This window comes from Callorhinus ursinus, unplaced genomic scaffold (genome assembly GCF_003265705.2).
Source record: "Callorhinus ursinus isolate GAN/ISIS: 27379988/994484 unplaced genomic scaffold, GSC_fseal_2.0 scaffold34, whole genome shotgun sequence".
NCBI lineage: Eukaryota > Metazoa > Chordata > Mammalia > Carnivora > Otariidae > Callorhinus > Callorhinus ursinus.
In genome coordinates, this window is record NW_027397096.1 from 290,077 (window position 1) to 305,635 (window position 15,559).

General features: G+C 43.1%; 1 pseudogene; it reads left to right on the forward strand.

The window, feature by feature from the left end:
* The first annotated feature begins 4,314 nt into the window (after window positions 1-4,314).
* On the forward strand, window positions 4,315-4,579 carry LOC112808454 (MICOS complex subunit MIC10 pseudogene; annotated as a pseudogene).
* The last annotated feature ends 10,980 nt before the right edge of the window (window positions 4,580-15,559 follow it).

Consider the following 15,559-nt stretch of genomic DNA (forward strand, 5'->3'; position numbering starts at 1 on the left):
GCTGGCTAGGGCTGGGGCTGGGGCTGCGGCTGGGGCTGCGCGCTCCTGCGCCGCGGCCGCCGAGGCCACAGCCCGTCCGCTCACTGCCCAGTGGCGCCGAAGAGCCGGGTTTCTTTGGAGCACTGCGTGAGGAATCAGATTCTCAGAGTTCTACTGCGAGGGAAATCGGATTTGCTGAGTGACGAGGCCTTTCTCCCTTACGACACCTGCTCTGCCTACCTGGAAAGTTAAGCATACAAAATTAAATCACTCTCAATACCTAAAATGAAAACTGGTGGGCCCTACAGATTATTAAAATATTTTAAAGGGACTGTATTTAAAACAGTAGGACATTGGTCCGGCATGCTGCCCGACCCTAGGACCAGCTCCATCCAGGCTTCAAGCTACTTCCGCCCCAGGATCGCTTACATTCCTGGAGTTGAGCAGAGACCAGTCCCGCCGACAGCATCATAAGAGCATGCTTCTCAAGCCTTGTCTGAAGCAGCTGAGTTTTAGACATGTTTATAAATATAGAGGTTGCCTGCACATTGCACAGTGCCCTCCAAATTCACCTGCCTCCCATACCAGGACAGCCCACATCCTTTGCAGGAGGGAAACATGCTGAGAGGAGAAAACCTGGCCTCCAGTGTGAAGATCCTGAGAGCTTGCCTACCTCTTAGGGACTGTTGGCCATACCCAGGAGTATTGAAAAAGTTTGCAGGGAAATCCAAAAGCTACTGACATTTGCTATTATATCCATAGGTGCCTTCCCCAATGTTCAATGAAAACCAAAATTGCATATATCCTAAGAAGCCTCACCAAAGCTTTCCACTATGTCTAAAGAAGTGACAGGAAGCAACAGGGGACAAAGAATGTAACCAACACAGAGGCATCACATAAAAAGAAAACAGGGAAGGAAATACAGACAAGGTAATTTGGCAGCTTGCCTTTGACCTTCAAGCGTATCTTTACCTTTGAGCATCCTTTGGGGGGGGTGGGCAGAGGGAGACAGAGAATCTTAAGCAGGCTCCATGCCCAACAGGGAGCCCCACGAGGGGCTCAATCTCAAACCCTGAGATCATGACCTGAGGCAAAATTAAGATTTGGACACTTAACCAAATGAGTCACCCAGGCACCCCTGAGCATCCTTTCTTTAAGTTTTCCCAGTTTAATTAACACAGAAACCAAGGAAACAAACAGAAAGTCCAAAAACATCCCCAAAGATGTGTGTGTGTGATAATGTATTTCAGATTGGTGGGCGAAATGGTGATGGGACAATCAGTTAACCATTTATGGGGGGGAGAAAAGTGTCTATTTCACATCACAAAATATAGTTCAAATGAATTATAAATATAGTGTATAAATATATATAAAGGACTAGAAAAAATATATAGTATTTCATTATGTATTAAAGTGGGAGGTGGGTTTTTTTAAGCTTGACTTCAATGTCAGATACCATAAGGGAAGAAATCAATGGATCTGACCAAAATAAAAATATTTAACCTTAGCAAATCAGAAAAATATGATGAGCAAAATTAAAAGGCAAATGTCAAACTTAAATGTTTCTAAAATATATGCGTGTATCTGTACATCCATGTTCATTATTAGCAGCATTATTCACAATAGCAGAGGGATACATCCAAGTATCCATGGATGGGTGAATGGATAAGAAAAATGTGGTACATACATATAATGGAATAGTCTTCAGCCTTAAAAAGGAAGGAAATTCTGACATGTGCTACAATAGGGATGACGCTTGAGGACATTATGCTAAGTGAAAGAAGCCAGTCACAAAAATATGATACTGTGCAATACCACTTATATGGGGTACCTAGAGTAGTCAACTTTATAGAGACAGAAAGCAGAATGGTGGTTGCTAGGGTCTTGAGTTGGAGAGAGGAAGAATGGAGAGTTAGTGTTTAATGGACAGAGAGTTTCAGTTTTGTAAGCTGAAAAGAATTCTGGAAATTGATAGTGGTGATGGTTGCACAACAATGTGAATGTACTTCATGCCACTGAACTATACACTTAAAAACAGTTAAGATAGTAAATTTTAGGGATGCCTAGTGGCTCAGTCTGTTAAGCGTCTGCCTTCGGCTCAGGTCATAATACCGGGGTCCTGGGATCGAGTCCCACATTGGGCTCCCTGCTCAGCAGGAAACCTGCTTCTCCCTCTGCCTGCCACTCCCCCTGCTTATGCTCGCTCTCTCTCTCAAATAAATAAATAAAATCTTTAAAAAGAGAGAGAGAGATAGTAAATTTTATGTTATGTGTATCTTACTACAATAAAAAACTAAAACATTGAAAATTTTTATTATAAAAGAATAGGACATGATGAACATTCCAATAGAGAAATGAGTGAACATGAACAAACAACTCATGCAAGAAATATAAATAGTGCTAGAAATTAAGTACTCAAAAATTTAAATGTGGTACCGTTTTTTATTTGTCAAATTTGGAACAGCTGGTTGTTGCTATTTTTAATTATCCCACTCAGGGTTTGTATGGAGAAGGGAAGTGGGCAGTCCTAATCATACCTGAAGGAGGAGTACAAATTGGTCCAACTATGGAGCATGGCAATTTGACAGGACGATCAAAAGCCATCAGATGGACATGTCTCTTGACTCTGTAATTTCTCTTTTTGGAATTCATCCTGAGATGATTAAAAATGTAAAAACAGATCCTCTGTAGAAGACAGCACTGTTTACAGTAAAGTAAAACTGGAAACAACACAAAAGTCCAACAGGAGGTTAGTTAAGAAGCACGTCCATATGATGGGATATTATATAGCTACTAAGAAAAACTTTTATTGATATGAAAAAATCAATATATATTTTTAAATGAAAAAAATCTGGGGCGCCTGGGTGGCGCAGTTGGTTAAGCACCCAACTCTTCGTTTCAGCTCAGGTTGTGATCTCAAGGTCATGAGTCCGAGCCCCGCATCAGGCTCTGCACTCAGCGAGGAGACTGTCTAAAACTCTCCCTCTCCCTCTGCCCCTTTCCACTGCACTCTCTCTCTCCAAAATAAATCAATAAATATTTAAAATAAATAAAACAAAATGAGGGGCGCCTGGGTGGCTCAGTCGTTAAGCGTCTGCCTTCGGCTCAGGTTGTGATCCCAGGGTCCTGGGATCCAGCCCCTCATCGGGCCCCCCGATGGGCAAGAAGCCTGCTTCTCCCTCTCCCACTCCCCCTGCTTGTGTTCCCTCTCTCGCTATGTCTCTCTCTCTCTAATAAATAAATAAAATCTTTAAAAAATAAAAAATGAAAAAATCAGTTACCATAAAGAACTAGTATATAACTGTATTTGTTAGAAAAATCTGGAAGAACTATAGGAACATATAAAAAGGTGATTTATGTATGGATGGGTGAAGTTATAATGATTTTTATTTTATTCTTTTTCTAATCCATATATCCTAATTTTTCTAAATATGTGCAATAAGAAAAAATACAATAAAAGTCACTTTTCAAATGATTAAGCTATCAAGATGTTCATCACATTACTGTTTATAACATTAAAAAGTAGAAACAACCAGGGGCACCTACGTGGCTCAATTGGTTAAAGCGCCTGCCTTCAGCTCAGGTCATGATCCTGGGGCCCTGGGACAGAGCCCTGCATTGTCGGGCTCCCTGCTCACCAAGGAGTCTTCCTCTCCCTCTCCCTCTCCCTCTGCCCCTGCCCCCACTCATGCTCTCTCTCTCCCTCTGTCAAATAAATAAACAAAATCTTCTAAAAAAAAAAAAAAGTAGAAGTTGGGGCGCCTGGGTGGCTCAGTCGTTAAGCGTCTGCCTTCGGCTCAGGTCACGGTCCCAGGGTCCTGGGATCAAGCCCCGCATCAGGCTCCCTGCTCGGCTGGAAGCCTGCTTCTCCCTCTCCCACTCCCCCTGCTTGTGTTCCCTCTCTCACTGTGTCTCTCTCTGTCAAATAAATAAAATCTTTAAAAAAAGAAAAAAAAAGTAGAAGCAACCTGATTATCAAACAATAAGAAAATGGATAGATACATTGTACTGTAGTTTCTGTGTACAGTGGAATCATACTCTGTAGTGGAGAAAAATGTTCATGCTATATTGCTAAGTTAAAAAGACTACAGAGGCACCTGGGTGGCTCAGTCCTTTGGGGGTCCAACTCTTGATTCCAGCTCAGGACTCGATCTCAGGACCTCAGGGTCATGAGTTCAAGCCCTGTGTTGGGCTCCAGGCTGGGCATGGTGCCTACTTAAAAAAGTAATAACAAATAAATAATAAACAAAAAGACAACAAAATAAGATGTTAAAATTATATCTGATGTTTATATATGCAAGGGAAAAAGAATTTTTTTAATGCCAAATATTACAGATGGGGAACTTACCGGATTCAGAGCTGAGCAGGAAGTGGGACCAGTGCATGGTGGATGTGGTCCTGAAGACAGGTACTGGTTTTGGATTAGGACTTGTTTTCTCACTTACCTTCTTGAAAAGAGGAATGTGGCCATTACATTAGCCTTTGGTTCTGGCATGGGACTGGGAATGGCCTACTCCAACTGTCAGCATGATTTCCAGGCTCCGTATCTTCTACATGGAAAATATGTCAAGGAGCAGGAGCAGTGACTTAACCCTGAGAGCATCCCGGTGAGAGAAAAAGAGAAATCACGTCTATTCCTCAGGAATACTGAAGTGCCCTAGAGCAAGCTGACATTCTTCTGTAACAATGTTATCAGTAATGCTTTAAACTCCAGCACACTGTTTATATATTTGAAACTAAGTCTGTTTCTTGTCTTGTATTTTCTGTCTAGGAATTGCAAGGAGGTGTTCTTAAAATAAATAAATTAAAAACAAGCAGCATGGGGTGCCTGGGTGGCTCAGTCACTGAGCGTCTGCCTTTGGCTCAGGTCATGATCCCGGGGTCCTGGGATTGAGTCCCACATTGGGCTCCCTGCTCGGCAGGAGGCCTGCTTCTCCCTCTCCCCTTCCCCCTGCTTGTGTTCCCTCTTTCACTGTGTTTCTCTCTATCAAATAAATAAAATATTTAAAAAAACACACACAAGCAGCATAAATGCCGAATGTTATAAGTTATTATGACTGGGAGATATAAATGGGCAATTTTATTTTCACATATTTGCTTATCTAGAATTCCTAATCTTCTACAGTGAATAATGAGAAAAAAATAATATTTTAGTTTTTTAAAGATTTTATTTATCTCAGAGAGAGAGCACAAGCAGGGGGAGGGGCAGAAGGAGAAGCAGACTTCCCACTGAGCAAGGAGCCCGATGCGGGGCTCGATCCCAGGATTGAGGGATCATGACCTGAGCCCAAGGCAGACACTTAACCCCAGGTGCCCCCAGAAAAATCATTTTTTTTTAAATGCATAGGCATTGCTTAGCAAATGAAAACATCTACTGATCTTTAGGAGATCTCCAAAATAGAAGTGAACAGAGCACAATGCAGAACAGGGTATGGTACTTTATGATCCTGTCAGTGTCTTAAAAATAACAAACTGTGTGTGTGTGTGTGTGTGTTTGTGTGTGTGTGTATACACATGGAACTTGTTAATGACGGAAAACTTTGGACAGAGAAGTTGAGGAAAATGGGGACAATGAGGAAAATGATGGACAATGAGGAGGTTTTTACTTTTTCAAGCATCAACATGTCCTATTTTTTTTTAAGTGTTTTTAAGAATTGTCTGGATATAGGGACACCTGGGTGGCTCAGTTGGTTAAGCGTCTGCCTTCGGCTCAGGTCATGATCCCAGGATCCTGGGATCGAGTCCTGCATTGGGCTCCTTGCTCAGTGGGGAACCTGCTTCTCCCTCTGCCTGCTGATCCCCCTGCTTGTGTGCTCTCTCTCTCTGTCAAATACATAAATAAAATCTTTAAAAAAAATTGTCTGGATATAAAAAAAAGAATTGTCTGTATAATATTTATATAATTCTGTATTATCTGGATGGTGAGATTATAGGTTCTTTATTTTCTTCATTAAAAATTTTTAAAAATCATTTTTAAATTTTTTACAATTTTACGTAAGCTCCATACCCAATGTGGATCTTGAACTCATGACCCTAAGATCAAGAGTCGCATGCTCTACAGACTGAGCCAGCTAGGCGTCCCTAAAATTTGTTTTATTTATGTATTTTATTTTATTTATTTTTTAAATTTTGTTTAACATAGGCTCCACGCTGGGCATGGGGCTTGAACTCACGACCCTGAGATCAAGACCTGATTAGAAAAAGATCAACAAGGAAATAAAGACTTTAAATGACACACTGGACCAAACAGACTTCACAGACATATTCAGAACATTCCATCCCAAAGCAACGGAATACACATTCTTCTCTACTGCCCATGGAACATTCTCCAGAATAGATCACATCCTAGGTCACAAATCAGGTCTCAACTGGTACCAAAAGATTGGGATCATTCCCTGCATATTTTCAGACCACAATGCTTTGAAACTAGAACTAAATCACAAGAGGAAAGTTGGAAAGAACTCAAATACATGGAGGTTAAAGAGCATCCTACTAAAGAATGAATGGGTCAACCAGGAAATTAAAGAAGAATTTTAAAAATTCATGGAAACCCATGAAAATGAAAATACAACTGTTTAAAATCTTTGGGATGCAGCAAAGGCAGTCCTAAGAGGAAAGTATATAGCAATACAAGTCTTTCTCAAGAAACAAGAAAGGTCTCAAATACACAACCTAACCCTACACCTAAAGGGGCTAGAGAAAAAACAGCAAATAAAGCCTAAACCCAGCAGGAGAAGAGAAATAATAAAGATCAGAGCAGAAATCAATGAAATAGAAACAAAAAGAACAGTAGAAGAGATCAACGAAACTAGGACCTGGTTCTTTGAAAAAATTAACAAGATTGATAAACCCCTGGCCAGACTTATCAAAAAGAAAAGAGAAATGACCCAAATTAACAAAATCATGAATGAAAGAGGAGAGATCACAACCAACACCAAAGACATACAAACAATTTTAAGAACATATTATGAGCAACTCTCTGCCAGCAAATTAGATAACCTGGAAGAAATGGGTGCATTCCTAGAGATGTATCAACTACCAAAACTGAACCAGGAAGAAACAGAAAACCTGAACAGACCTATAACCACTAAAGAAATTGAAGCAGTCATCAGAAATCTCCCAACAAACAAAAGCCCAGGGCCGGATGGCTTCCCAGGGGAATTCTACCAAACATTTCAAGAAGAATTAATATCTATTCTCCTGAAACTGTTCCAAAAAATAGAAATGGAAGGGAAACTTCCAAACTCGTTTTATGAGGCCAGCATTACCTTGATCCCAAAACCAGACAAAGACCCCATCAAAAAGGAGAATTACAGACCAATAAATATCCTTGATGAACATGGATGCAAAAATTCTCACCAAAATACTAGCCAATAGAATCCAACAGTACATTAAAAGGATTCTTCACCACGACCAAGTGGGATTTATCCCTGGGCTGCAAGGTTGGTTCAACATCCTCAAATCAATCAATGTGATACAATATTAACAAAAAAAAAAGAAGAATCATATGATCCTCTCAATAGATGCAGAAAAAGCATTTGACAAAGTACAGCATCCTTTCTTGATCAAAACTCTTCAGAGTAGAGGGATAGAGGGTACATACCTCAATATCATAAAAGCCATCCATGAAAAACCTACAGCGAATATCATTCTCAATGGGGAAAAACTGAGAGCTTTCCCCCTAAGGTCAGGAACGCGGCAGGGATGTCCACTATCACCACTGCTATTCAATGTAGTATTAGAAGTCCTAGCCACAGCAATCAGACAACAAAAAGAAATCCAAGGCATCCAAATCGGCAAAGAGGAGGTCAAACTCTCACTCTTTGCAGATGATATGATACTGTATGTGGAAAACCCAAAAGACTCCACCCCAAAACTGCTAGAACTCATACAGGAATTCAGTAAAGTGGCAGGATATAAAATCAATGCAGAGAAATCTATGGCATTCCTATACACTAACAACAAGACAGAAGAAAGAGAAATTAAGGAGTCAGTCCCATTTACAATTGCACCCAAAACCATAAGATACCTAGGAATAAATCTAAGCAAAGAGGCAAAGGATCTGTACTCAGAAAACTATAAAATACTCATGAAAGAAATTGAAGAAGACACAAAGAAATGGAAAAACGTTCCATGCTCAGGGATTGGAAGAACCAACATTGTGAAGATGTCAATGCTACCTAGAGCAATCTACACATTCAATGCAATCCCCATCAAAATACCATCCACTTTTTTCAAAGAAATGGAACAAATAATCCTAAAATTTGTATGGAACCAGAAGAGACCCCGAATAGCCAGAGGAATATTGAAAAAGAAAAGCAAAGCTGGCAGCATCACAATTCCGGGCTTCCGGCTCTATTACAAAGCTGTCATCCTCAAGACAGTATGGTACAGGCACAAAAACAGACACATAGATCAATGGAACAGAAGAGAGAGCCCAGAAATGGACCCTCAACTCTGTGGTCCACTAATCTTTGACAAAGCCGGAAAGAATGTCCAATGGAAAAAAGACAGTCTCTTCAACAAATGGTGTTGGGAAAATTGGACAGCCACATGCAGAAGAATGAAAGTGGACCATTTCCTTATACCACACACAAAAATAGACTCCAAATGGTTGAAAGACCTCAATGTGAGACAGGAGTCCGTCAACATCCTAAAGGAGGACACAGGCAGCAACCTCTTCGACCTCAGCCACAGCAACTTCTTCCTAGAAACATCGTCAAAGGCAAGGGAAGCCAGGGCAAAAAGGAACTATTGGGACTTCATCAAGATAAAAAGCTTTTGCACAGCAAAAGAAACAGTCCACAAAACCAAAAACAACCGACAGAATGGGAGAAAATATTTGCAAATGACATATCAGATAAAGGGCTAGTATCCAAAATCTATAAAGAACTTATCAAACTCAACACCCAAAGAACAAATAATCCAATCAAGACATGGGCAGAAGACATGAACAGACATTTTTCCAAAGAAGACATCCAAATGGCCAACAGACACATGAAAAAGTGCTCAACATCGCTCGGCATCAGGGAAATCCAAATCAAAACCTCAATGAGATACCACCTCACACCCGTCAGAATGGCTAAAATTAACAAGTCAGGAAACGACATATGTCGGCGGGGATGCAGAGAAAGGGGAACCCTCTTACACTGTTGGCGGGAATGCAAGCTGGTGAAACCGCTCTGGAAAACAGTATGGAGGTTCCTCAAAAAGTTGAAAATAGAGCTATCATACGATCCAGCAATTGCACTCCTGGGTATTTACCACAAAGATACAAATGTAGGGATCCGAAGGGGTACATGCACCCCAATGTTTATAGCAGCAATTTCCACAATAGCCAAACTGTGGAAAGAGTCAAGATGTCCATCAACAGATGAATGGATAAAGAAGAAGTGGTGTATATATATACAATGGAATATTATGCCGCCATCAAAAGGAATGAGATCTTGCCATTTGCAATGAGGTGGATGGAACTGGAGGGTGTTATCCTGAGCGAAATAAGTCAATCAGAGAAAGACATGTATCATATGACTTAACTGATATGAGGAATTCTTAATTTCAGGAAACAAACTGAGGGTTGCTGGAGTAGTGGGGGGTGGGAGGGATGGGGTGGCTGGGTGATAGACATTGGGGAGGGTATGTGCTATGGTGAGCGCTGTGAATTGTGCAAGACTGTTGAATCACAGATCTGTACCTCTGAAACAAATAATGCAATATATGTTAAGAAAAAAAAAGATAGCAGGAGGGGAAGAATGAAGGGGGGTAAATCGGAGGGTGAGATGAACCATGAGAGACAATGGACTCTGAAAAACAAACTGAGGGTTCTAGAGGGGAAGGGGTTAGGAGGATGGATAGCCTGGTGGTGGGTATTAAAGAGGGCACGTTCTGCGTGGAGCACTGGGTGTTATGCACAAACAATGAATCATGGAACACTACATCAAAAACTAATGATGTAATGTATGGTGATTAATATAACAATAAAAAATATTTGTAGGGCGCCTGGGTGGCTCAGTTGGTTAAGCGACTGCCTTCAGCTCAGGTCATGATCCTGGAGTCCTGGGATCGAGTCCCACATCGGGCTCCCTGCTCTGCGGGAAGCCTGCTTCTCCCTCGGCTTCTATTCCCTCTCTTGCTGTCTCTCTCTCTCTGTCAAATAAATAAATAAAATCTAAAAAAAAAAAATTTGTAAAAAAAAATAAGTTCACTTTACTCATTAAACCTGCCACCCACCAAAAAAAAAAAAAAAAAGACCTGAGCCAAGATCAAGAGTTGGATGCTTAACCAACTCAGTTGAATGCTGAGCCACCCACCCCCTAAAAACCATTTTAAAGTAATGATTTCTTGGGGTACCTGGGTGGCTCAGTTGGTTAAGTGGCTGCCTTAGGCTCAGGTCACAATCCCAGGGTCCTGGGATTAAGCCCAACGTCTGGCTCCCTGCTCAACGGAGAGCCTGCTTCTCCCTCTCCCTCTGCCTGCCACTCTGCCTACTTGTTCTCTATCTCTCTGTCAAATAAATAAATAGAATCTTTAAAAAATTAACAAAAAATAAAGCAATAATTTTTTTTAAGATTCTATTTATTTATTTGAGAGAGAGAGTGAGCACAAGCAGGGGGAGGGGCAGAGGGAGAAGCAGGCTCCCAGCTGAGCAGGGAGCCTGATGTGGGACTCGATATGGGACTTTAATGCAGGACTCAAATGTGGGCCCTTGAATGGGATGGGCCCTGGGATCTTGACCTGAGCTGAAAGCAGACACTTAAATGACTGAGCCACCCAGGGACCTTGAGTAGCAAGTTTTTTCTAACAAATAAAAGGCAAAAACCAACTACAAATAGCCAATTATCTTTTTTTTTAAGATTTTTATTTATTCACTTGAGACACAGAGATACAGAGAGAGAGAAAGAGCATGAGTAGGGAGAGAGGCAGAGGGAGAGGGAGAAGCAGGCTCCCTGCCGAGCCAGGAGCCTGATGTGGGGCTCCATCCCAGGACCCTGGGATCATGACCCAAGCCGAAGGCAGATGCCTAACCATCTGAGCCACCCAGGCACCCCTAAATGGCCAATTATCTTTAAGAGTTTGTAAAACTATAAAGACTATACCGAAACATGAAAAAAAATATAATCCAAAGTAGTGAAAAAAATCAGATAGTTATGGCATGGAAACAACTAGGTGAATCATCATGCATAAGAAAATACTGGAAGATAATTCACAAAAGTGATACTAGTTGCATTAGGACAGTAGGATTACAGGCACAATTTTGTTACTGCATCCATTTCCCAGTCTTTTTAAAGTGTAATTCTAATACTTCTCTAATAAAATATATTGAAAAGAACAAGCTATAGAAAGTGGCACATTTAAGGCAAAATGAAGAGCATCATGTGTGGTAAAATTAACATAAATCCTGGGGCCCCTGTGTGGCTCAATCGGTTAAACGTCTGCTTTCAGCTCAGGTCATGATTTTGGGGTCCTGGGATTGAGCCCCACCTTGGGCTCCCTGCTCAATGGGGAGTCTGCTTCTCCCTCTCCTTCTGCCCCTCCGCCCATTTGTGCTTTCTCATGTGCTCTTTCTCAAATAAATAAAATCTTTTTTTTAAAGATTTTATTTATTTGACAGAGAGAGAGAGCACAAGCAGGGGGAGCAGCAGGCAGAGGGAGAAACGGTCTCCCCGCTGAGCAAGGAGCCCGACGTGGGACTCGATCCCAAGGCCCTGGGACCATGACCTGAGTCTAAGGCAGATGCTTCACCGACTGAGTCACCCAGGTGCCCCTCAAACAAATAAATAAAATCATTAAAAAAAAAAAGCTAATATAGGGTGCCTGGGTGGCTCAGTTGTTGAGCATCTGCCTTCGGCTCAGGTCGTGATCCCAGGGTCCTGGGATCGAGCCCCACATCGGGCTCCCTGCTCGGCGGGAAGCCTGCTTCTCCCTCTCCCACTCCCCCTGCTTGTGTTCCCTCTCTCGCTGTGTCTCTTTCTGTCAAATAAATAAATAAAATCTTTAAAAAAAAAAAAAGCTAATATAAACCTAGGGAAAAATAAGGAAAAAGGAAGCCACAGTTATACCAGATCACCAAAGAGTTTGGGAGCTAGTTGCCCAAGATCATGATTTGGGGCACCATCCATTCATTCTGAGCTCCCCGAACTGCCTTCTCTTATCCCTCCAGGCCTAGGGATGGTAACAGCTCTACCTATATCTTGTCCCTTAAACTCCATCCACAGCTTTGTAAATAGTCCCTTAACTCTTTTCAAATGATCCATTTTAAATGTGCCGTCTGTTCCCTGCCAGGACAGTGACCCACATACAGAGCTGTTACCCAAACAGAACTCAGAAAGCCCATATCCTAAGATGTCACAAAGAGATAAAGGGAACTTCTAGGCCTTCTCTGCTACCCAGACCTCATTCTTTTAGCTGGTATGCAGCTTCCCCTAAAACTCATGACCCCTGTGGGTGCCTTCCACCAGAGCTGGATTCATCTGTTTACTGAGTGCCCTAACAAAGTTACCTCTGGCCTTGACTGGGTTAGGGTTTGAGTCCTGGCTCCACTGCCTACCATCTGGGTGCCGTTAAATTTAACCTCTCTTGAGTCTTGTTTTCTCTACCTACAAATGGGAATAAATCTTTCCAATAAGATTTCTCTACAGTTTAAATGACATTATGTGGGTAAAGTGCTCAGCTCAAAATAATGGTTACTTTTGAGGTGAGATATACACCTTTTTGTAGGCTTTTAATGTTTTAATTTTTGGTTTTGGTGGGTTTTTGGGGTTTTTTTTTGTTAAGTAGGCTGCACACCTAGCATGGAGCCCAACTTGGGGCTAGAATTTATGACCCTGAGATTAAGACTGAGCTGAGATCAAGAGTTGGACATTTAACCGACTGAGGCACCCAGATGCCCCAGTGTTTGTTTGTTTTTTAAGTAAGCTCTACGTCCAGCCTGGAGATTGAACTCACGACCCCAAAAAGAAGAGTCACTTGCTCCACTGACTGTGCCCATCAGCTGCCCCAGATGTACACTTTTTATACACTTTGGTTTCCTTAGACTTTATTACAAGTTTAATTTTGAGGGGCGCCTGGCTGGCTCAGTCCATAGAGCATGCAACTCTTGATTGCGGGGTCCTGAGTTTGAGCCCCATCTTGGGTTAGAGTTTACTTAAAAAAAAAAAAAAGTTTAATTTTTAAAATAGTAAAAAAGATTTTTAAGCATTATTTAGTAGATTGCCTGGCACAGAGAACATGCTTAATGAACATCAATTATTATCAACACCATCATCTCCAATGTCATCATCCCCATATCTCTCAACATTCTGGTCTCCTTACAACCTGAAGTAGAGTGCCATGCAGTCAGCCTTGCTCAGTATTACTCTGTGTACTGGTTTTACGATTGTTCACCTCCTCAAGGAGGCGCCCCTGAGTCCCCTTGCCCCAAGTCCAGGCCCTAGCTCTGTCTCCACATAGTGTTCTCTCAGCTCTGCTGGCCCATCACTTTCAGTTGTTTTATGGGTGTTTTGTGCACATTTTGTGTTGTTGCACATGTTGCCAAAGATGTGGCAAGTGCCCTGAGGACAGCCCTAGAGGCCAGGCCTTTGGTGCCCAGATGGGAGCTTGGCCCAGGGCAGGACTCTGCAAGAAGTGCTTCTTGGGGCAGGGCTAGAGCTTTGCATGAGGCAGGGCCACCCCTCAGACAAACATCTAGGGCAGGACTGTTTGCTTTAGCTGGTGAAAAGCCAAAGTCCCAGGATCTGTCTTGATACAGATCAAAGAGAAAAACATTTAAGATGTGGTCGTTACAATCCCATCTGTACACCCTTTACAAAACACATTCACTCTCACCTCCTGACACCCTCCAACACAATGATCCTGTTGGCAGAATAGATGTTACTTCTCCCATTTTACTGAGGAGAAGCTGGAACTCAGAGAGCTTGAGATTAGTCCAGGAGTACTAGTAAGTAAGTAACTAGTAAGTAACAGAGCTGGCATGAGACCCCAGGTTTTCAGCCTCCTTCATACCACACATTTTGGGGGGATACTAAACATATCTTTCATCTTTCTTACCAATATATCATGAAATTGAGGGGTTATTTCCTCAGAATTGAGGGCTAGTCGAAATCATTGATGAACAGATGGTTCATTAGAACCCATGGTCCTGTTGGAGACACACACACAGTACATGGCCCAGGAATACTGTCCTTGCAGGGACAGCGAGGCACTAAGAAGCAGGACTGGGCTGGCCATTCTGCTCCTCTCTCAGGGGTTTCTTTAGAGAAGACAGGAGGAAGTGGGTCCCCCCAAAGCACAACTAGAATCTACAGTTCCTACAGAGTAGGATTTGAGATGCCCTTGAACAAAATAGGAACCCCACTTGTCAAGAGACCTAACAGAGTCATTTCTTCAATTTTTTGAGGGTTATAATTTTCTAGGAGCAGCTAAAGCCTTTCTTTATTGACACCCAAGTCCAGTTAAGGCTTAAAAGTTGACTGGGGAGGGCAGGGAGGAAAGGGATCCACAGAGAGAAGGCAGGGTGCCCTTGAGGCCAATGACTTGCCAAAACCCTCTCCAAAACCTTCATGCCAGAGTCTTCCAGTTCCGGAGACAAAGATGGAGGACTTCTCTGGATATTTGGCCCAAAAAGGCAGGACATGGAATATTTGGTTGGCAGTGGTGTGGGGAAAGTCAGATCAGCCCTTTAATCTGAATTCCCTCAGACCCTTCCTCTGGCCTCTAAAGGTAGGGATGGAAATGACTTACCCAGAGCTGAGCCACCTGCCATTCACACAATGCTACCTGGTCCCTTGCCATCATAAGCATGAATGCCTAAAGAGCATGCAGCACTGTTTCAAGCACTTTACAGATATTAATTTATTTCATCCTCACAACAACTCAAAGACTTATGGGCTGCATAGCTCATCATTATCCTGTTTTACAAATCAGGAGACCAAGGTCCAAGGAAGAGAAAGGTATTGGTAGAGCCAGAATTAGATGCCAAGTAGCCCAAGTCCAGAAGTCTCCCACGTACAGTGAAAGCGTATCAATACCAATGTTCTGGACTTCAGAGTTTACAAAGGATCTTCTCTTGGTTCTTTGGACCCTCATAGGAGAGAGGATGTCTTATCAACTGGGATCCAGAGACGTGATGTGACTCCTCCAAGGTCACACAGCTAGTGAGAGGTCTGGGGTGGCTTCACTGCCAACTAGGCACAGAATAGGTTTCCTGACCCCTGGTCAGCTCGCCCCCCAACCCTTCCCTGGGCCAGTGGGGAACTGCTCCGGTTCCTACGCCAGTGGGTGGGCAGAGGGGCGGAGCGGATCGCGGCCTATCGGCCTGGGCGCTGTCCGCGGTGCTGATCCGCCCGCCGCGCCCTTGCTCGCCAAGTGGCCCCCAGGTTCCCCGGGTTTCCCTTCCAGCTCCCAGCCAAAGCCAGCTCTCCGAGTTCGGCTGCCCGCCGGGGTCCACAGGCCTGGCTCCCGGGCTACTGGGTTTCCCCCTCCCCCGACTGCGCGCCGCCAGCCTCCCCTCCCCCCGCCCCGCCCACGGCCCCTCCCCGCCAGTCCCAGGTCCCTCCCCCCCCCCCCTCCCCCCCCCCCCCCC